The sequence below is a fragment of the Palaemon carinicauda genome, chromosome 5 (assembly GCF_036898095.1).
Source record: "Palaemon carinicauda isolate YSFRI2023 chromosome 5, ASM3689809v2, whole genome shotgun sequence".
Lineage (NCBI taxonomy): Eukaryota > Metazoa > Arthropoda > Malacostraca > Decapoda > Palaemonidae > Palaemon > Palaemon carinicauda.
This window is the reverse complement of record NC_090729.1, coordinates 9089339-9096677: the sequence shown is the minus strand read 5'-3', so window position 1 is coordinate 9096677 and position 7339 is coordinate 9089339.

The window sequence follows — 7339 nt, the reverse complement described above, 5'->3', positions numbered from 1 at the left end:
ATCCCAAGGTCTCCAACTGGGAGAATGGCACAGCGAGGAAAGGAAAAAAGAAAGAGACCGAATACTGTGCCTGAGCACCTCAAACAACGTGATAACATTCAACTCAAAATGGTAAAAAAAAAAAAAATGCAATAAACATATAAACTAGCCTTTTCACGCACAAACTAATATAAATTTTTACCTAAAATGGTACACAAAGATTATTTTTTCTATAATTAGAAGTGGGTTTCACCTGGATCTTACCCTAAAAAGCTTTTTTTGTGAAAAAGTTGTAACTATGGGAGATAGTAACTTTGGAACACTGATTAGAGAGATTTATCATTTCATTTTTACTTTTTATGTGGTATCTTTCATTCAAGAAAAAAGAAATCGGATGTTTATTTTTCAAATCCAGCTACAAGATCTGTCAGTGGGTTAATTTATACCAATAAAACGATCCTGACTCGCAATCTGTTGGATCGGAATTCGGACTCCACTCAGGCCCCATATTTTCTAGCAGTGTCTGGGGGTGTCTTGGGGGAGCCTAGAGATCTACATGCTGTGTCATCAGCAGCCACTGCATGGCACTTCTTGGAGTTGTGAGCTTATTAGGAGCATATATAGTCAGCCTCTAGGCCATTGTCTTGTCTCAGGACTCTGCAAAACATGAGCAACCTTTAAACAGCCGTAGTCTTTGCGTACATTGACTTATATTGAGTTATTTCAAATAAATATAACTATTTTGTATGACGATTTCTATTTCTTATGTAAGAGTTTTTCTCCTTGCCTATGTTAACCTAGGTTTATGTTATGTAGGTTTACTTCAAGTTTAAATTACTGTAGATATTTTTTCCCCAGAATATTAACATTACCTTATTCCATCAAGACTTTACACTTTTCTACAAGTAATATGCTTGTCCTTGATAAGAAATATTGCTGCTAGTCTCTTCCTACTAACTTTACTATTTTTGCTTATCGTAGATGCAAGCATTTAGAGCAGGCACTCACGTTAGGTTACTGTATAAGATTATGTTTCACCTCCGTTAAATTGTGTGTTCAGATATTTACACCGAGAGAGAGAGAGAGAGAGAGAGAGAGAGAGAGAGAGAGAGAGAGAGAGGAGAGAGAGAGAGAGAGAGAGAGAGAGAGAGAGAGAGAGATGCTACCTAGAATTGAAGCGTTGTTAAGCTAATTTGTCGTCATTGTGCATTTGCATTCCCTTTCTTCTACATACCTGCATATTACCATTCCTTAACCAATTAACATTTAAATAACGAACAAACGTGAGAATGATGATATTTTAGAATTTGAAAATATAAGGGAGGTAGCGTGAAATACGTGAATCTCTTATTCACGTTTTCTATGGATTTGTGTGTATATATGGAGCAGAGTGTATTAAATTAAAACACATATAAAACAAATGGCTTGAAAATATTAATTATAATAATCTTATTTTATTCAATGCTACCTTACATTGTACATTTATATATTATAAACCCTTAACACGTATTTCGGTAAACTAAGTCATGACAAAGCTGTTTAGGAATTCTCTTTGCTTACGACTTAAATTTAACGTTTGCTAGATATATCGCAAGAAAGGACTGCCCCATTACGAAAATGAGAGAGAGCCAGGTTCAAGAAGCCATAAATAACTACGGAATTTAGCTGACTAGCAGCAAACGCAGGAAATGCTAGGTGGAAATCCTGGAATTAGAAGATATGCTCGTTAATTTGCTTAAATTGCAAGATTGCTTTAAATCTCTCATATTTTTTCAGGACTTTATGGGCCAGAAGTGTTTCCGAAGACTATTTTGGCTGACATCTTATCTGACATATGAAAGATTATCACGTGCTTTTCTCCGTATTGAGAACTCTCAAATTATAGGATTCCTTAAAATTTTAGATTTGGTAGTGATATCTACAGTATACTTATTTATAAGAAAATACTTTTTTCGGTTTAATCATAGCGAGTAAAAATTCAAATGGTAATCTTTTGCAGCATTTTTTCATATTTTTAAAGTTTCCCATGTAAGTTTACGAAATAATTCCGTTTCACTTGCTCAATCAATTTATATTTGGCGGAACTATAGCAGTTCTAGTACTATATAATCTATGTTAATAATTTGGTTAACGTGAAACCTGAAAAGTGTTCACTCTGTTACTTAAATAGTGTACGGTTACAAGCAACCTAAGGCTGCAGCAAAACTGGTCTAGAGGAAAGATTTCCTTATAAACTGTTCCCCCGCTCTCTCTCTCTCTCTCTCTCTCTCTCTCTCTCTCTCTCTCTCTCTCTCTCTCTCTCTCTCTCTCTCACACACACACAAACCCATAGACACGGACAAAGAGATGATTATATGCTCACGTTACAAAGGATAGGACATAAGCAAATTAACGTGTCTTTTGCTGGTACGTTCAGGATTTAAGGGGATTATACGCAAACTCCTTGGCCCAATATCTTCTGACTGGATAGATTCATGGACGTCTTCTTTGAATCCTGAAAGTTGGAAGCTTTATCTTTCAGCTGCCTGATCCTGCTCGCAAGCTCCTCTCTGTAGATCCTAAGAGGATTAGAACATTTTCAAATATAGCTCTCCCAGGGAACTGCACTATTAGAGGAGGAATGTGAAAACTCTAGCATTAAGCATGCTAATCGTATTCATAGAGGAGCTTTACATGTTTTTATTCAGGCAAACTCAGCATTACTATCAAGACACGAAACACTTCATTGTATTCCAGGTATCCATAAGTTTTGGGAAGGTGACTAAGTATAATGATTAAAAGTCAATCCTTTCTGAATTATCAATCTTTCAGGGGTAAAGATTTAATTGAAATCTTCACGAATATTGTTGGTTTCAAACATTGCTATTCATGAAAATACTTATGTAATATTTCAGCATCCTCAAAATCCCTGAGCTAATAATCTTTCATCAGTTATCAGCATGGTTCAGCTTTAAACATTAGCCGCTCATTATAGATGACGACTTATTTAAAATTTCCCAGTTGATTCTATGAAAACTTCTACCAAGCCAGTTATTCATTCCTCTAAGGAACCCCACAGGAAATTTTACCTGTCTATTTTCTTACTGTTTACTGTTGTATCATACAAAATCAGTGTTATCAATATTTTAATCAGCTGAGCTACATCCTATAAATACCTTTCATAATACTCTAAAACCCTTTTCTTCTACCAAGTGACGTTTCACATAGTGTTAGTAAAGATTGAGGTTATGAGCAAGTATTTCTTCATTATCTTGAATAAGTATTCATCAGTCCAACCGTGGAGGATAAAAAATATTTTTTACTCTATAGAAATATCTAATTGAATGGCATATATGTTGTTGAATTGTGATTCCAGGCCTTATTCGCCTTTTTGTATATTCGCTGCCTCTTCAAATGAACTTTGGTATCCCACCAAGGAAATCTATACACAAAACTTAGTCTTGCTTCTGTAATTCAAGAAATGCTTGGACTGAGCGAGTAAGTTGAACTGAACTAAAGGAAAGGAAGTAAGTGTTGAAGAACCATTAAAGGGAAAAGCTTGTAGAGACAGAAGAAGCTTAAGAAAATTTTCTAATATGACTCTTCTTCCTCAGCTGCATTACATTTCTCTTTTTTTTCTATCTAAAGATCTCTCATGACAACTTAAACTTATATTTATTTCAGAAGAATATTATTCATTTTCTACTTTCGTCTTCCTCTCTCTACATATATTTACTGACATGGCATTGTTTTATGGAGTATCCTGTCATTAAGTGTTATGTGCATTTCTGCTCGTATCTCATTTCTTAATTTTATTCACTCACTTATTCCATCAAATGGTTTTGTACGTATCGAAACTTTTAATTTTTGCGTTTTAATCCCTTTTCAGTTAGCCAACGGTAAATATGACACATAACCTATATTTATAATTTCTTGGTCGTTGCAATTGAAAACATATTGATTTTAGAAAATACCTTATGTTTTCCTCGCATTGTTTAATCAAGTTATTTTTTTTTATAATCAACAATAATAGCTAAGGTAAATATTTATGATCTATGATATTTAATTTATTATGATTATTTTGAAGCGTAGCCTTCTTTCAAGTAGCTATGGATTTATATACCTAAGGAGTTTAATCCACAAACCACTGCTAGTTGTGTGAGCAAAGCTAAAATTGAGCAGCCATCATGTAATTCGTAGTGCAACAAATTTTTACATATAAAGTATAGATAAGGTATATTTCAACCTTGGAAGTTCCCTTGGCAACATTAAAAGGCTAAAATCACAAGATTATCATGTATAGTCAACTGCGTTAATGTTTTATAAAAAAATAAAATATAAAAGTATGGGAATACCTGTATCAATACTTTAATAAATATTTTGCACTATAATTAGAATTATTAAGAATTATGTACAATAGCCTATGAATTTTGACTTTATTGTTCCTGGGACGCATCTTATGCTTTTATTTTAAACTCTCATATAGTGAACTCGGATTTTTTTTTTTACCTGGCGTTGGCTCTAGTAATGCTTTTACTAAAAACACAATTGTGATTCATTGGAATTTTATATATTGTGTAGTATATTATTGGTATTCTATCCGATTTTATAAACCTATTTTTATGATTTTTTCAATCGCAGTTAAAACAAATGCTAATTTGATTTCCATAATGGATTAATAAAAGAAATATGGGTGTAGAGATTTATCAATCAAAAATATATTCACTAAATAACTTTGTTTGGAAAATTGCAAATCTCTAGCTATGAAATATTAACACAGAATATATTTTGAATATGAAAATTATGCTAATAAACAATAGTGAGATACAGTACTGTAAATCTACTTAGCTGTAGCCCCCAGAATGCCCGGTATGAGAATTGAAGCGTCTCTCTGGAAATATTATCTGAAGATGGTTAATGTCACTTCTTACGATTTTAATAGAATAAACCTTCAGAATGAGCAATGGCGTTCGAAATTTCATAAACAGCTAAACAAAATAAATTTTCATCATAATGATTTCTAAAGGATGAAAATTTTCGTAAAATAAATTCTATTTCGTATGAAACATTGTATCTAGTATTAACATAATATTACTCATACCATTACCTTTAAGGTATCTTTCAACCGTTGTCTGATCGGAAGTTTTTTTTACGAAAAAATCTATTATTCTGGAAAAAACAGAAACTTTTACACTAGTTTGATGGTTTGTTCCCACATTCATTTTTATCAAACCATCAAACTAGTGCGAAAGATTCTGTTTTTTCCAGTATGTTTTTAAGGGCTTTAAGGATTTGCAGCCAAGAATTTATAGACACGGAATTCCGTAGAATTAATGACAGGAATTAAATTGAAATATCCTAAATTTTTAATTAACAAGTCTCTGCAGAAAGCTAAACATATATTTTATTCCGACAAGAATAGGGAACCTTTTAAGAATGTGAATGTGCTGGCGCATCCATACAATGCAAACTTTGCTTATATCAAAGACTTATTGAAAATATTCAAAGTGAATTTAGTTTTTAAAAGTTCAGGAACAGTAAAGATTGTCTTAATAAATTATTCTCCAAATTATAGTAATGGCACTATTTACAAAATTCCTTGTAATGAGTGTGACAAGAAATATTTAGGTCAAACCGGAAAACTGCTTGACAACATGATTAAACATCAATATGCAGTTAGGACAGGACAAATGTCTAGTGCCTTGTTTGTCCAATTGAACGATTTTAGCCACTTCATTGACTGGGAAAACTCCTCGGATATTTTATTTTGTAAAAACCTTGTTAAAAGAAATATTATTGAATCTGCTTTCATTGAATATTTTGATAATCAAATTATAAATCTCAGATCTGGTATTTTTAAACTAGACTTTCATCTTGTTAATGAAATTGTAAGGAAGTACAATGTAAAAATTAGTTCAATGCTTGTTATATTACTGGTATTTTTGTTTGTTTATTCATTTTTAACGACTATTAACTATTTTAACATATTGATGATGCTTTGCTTGTTTGTGGCTTTTATTCCAGTTTTGGTAGGTTTCTTAAATGAATGATTTTATTTTCTATTTCACCTAGTATCCTGAAGAAGTGTACATAATACACGAAAACGCTGGGTACCTGGTCTTTTACTTTCCTGTTTCCTGTGGATTTTACACTATATATATATATATATATATATATATATATATATATATATATATATATATATATATATATTATATATTTATATATTTATATATATATATATATATATATATATATATATATATATATATATATATATATATATATATATATATATATATATATATATATATATATCTATATCTATCTATCTATCTATCTATCTATCTATCTATATATCTATCTCTCTCTCTCTCTCTCTCTCTCTCTCTCTCTCTCTCTCTCTCTCTCTCTCTCTCTCTCTATATATATATATATATATATATATATATATATATATATATATATATATATATATATATATATATATATATATATATATATATATGTATGTATGTATGTATGTATGTATGTATGTATATATATATATATATATATATATATATATATATATATATATATATATATATATATATATATGTCTATATATATATGTATATATGTATATATATGATACATTTTGCACATTTTTACGTGTTTTTCATATTCAAATAAGCCATATATATTTTTGATACATTAATGACTGGATTCTCTTAACGACCTCGGGATCAGAGCCCCAGGCGAAATCACACAAAGACAAGAGCTTGGCTCCGGCCGGGAATCGAACCCTGGTCGGCAAGCTTGTACAGACAGTGAGTAACCCACTTGGCCACGAAGAAAGATAAAAGTCAATGACAATTCTTCTGTACTTATACCTGTGGAATTCAGGTATTTTGTACTTAGAATTGAAATCAACCCATCTTCACCATCGTAGCTAATTGGTAGTTTGTTACTTGGCTTTCAATTAATGATAAATTTTGCACATTTTTACGTGTTTTTCATATTCAAATAAGCCATATATATTTTTGATACATTAATGTCTGGATTCTCTGAACGACCTCGGGATCAGAGCCCCAGGCGAAATCACACAAAGACAAGAGCTTGGCTCCGGCCGGGAATCGAACCCTGGTCGGCATGCTTGTACAGACAGTGACTAACCCACTTGGCCACGAAGAAAGATAAAAGTCAATGACAATTCTTCTGTACTTATACCTGTCGAATTCAGGTATTTTGTACTTAGAATTGAAATCAACACATCTTCACCATCGTAGCTAATTGGTAGTTTGTTACTTGGCATTCAATTAATGATAAATTTTGCACATTTTTACGTGTTTTTCATATTCAAATAAGCCATATATATTTTTGATACATTAATGTCTGG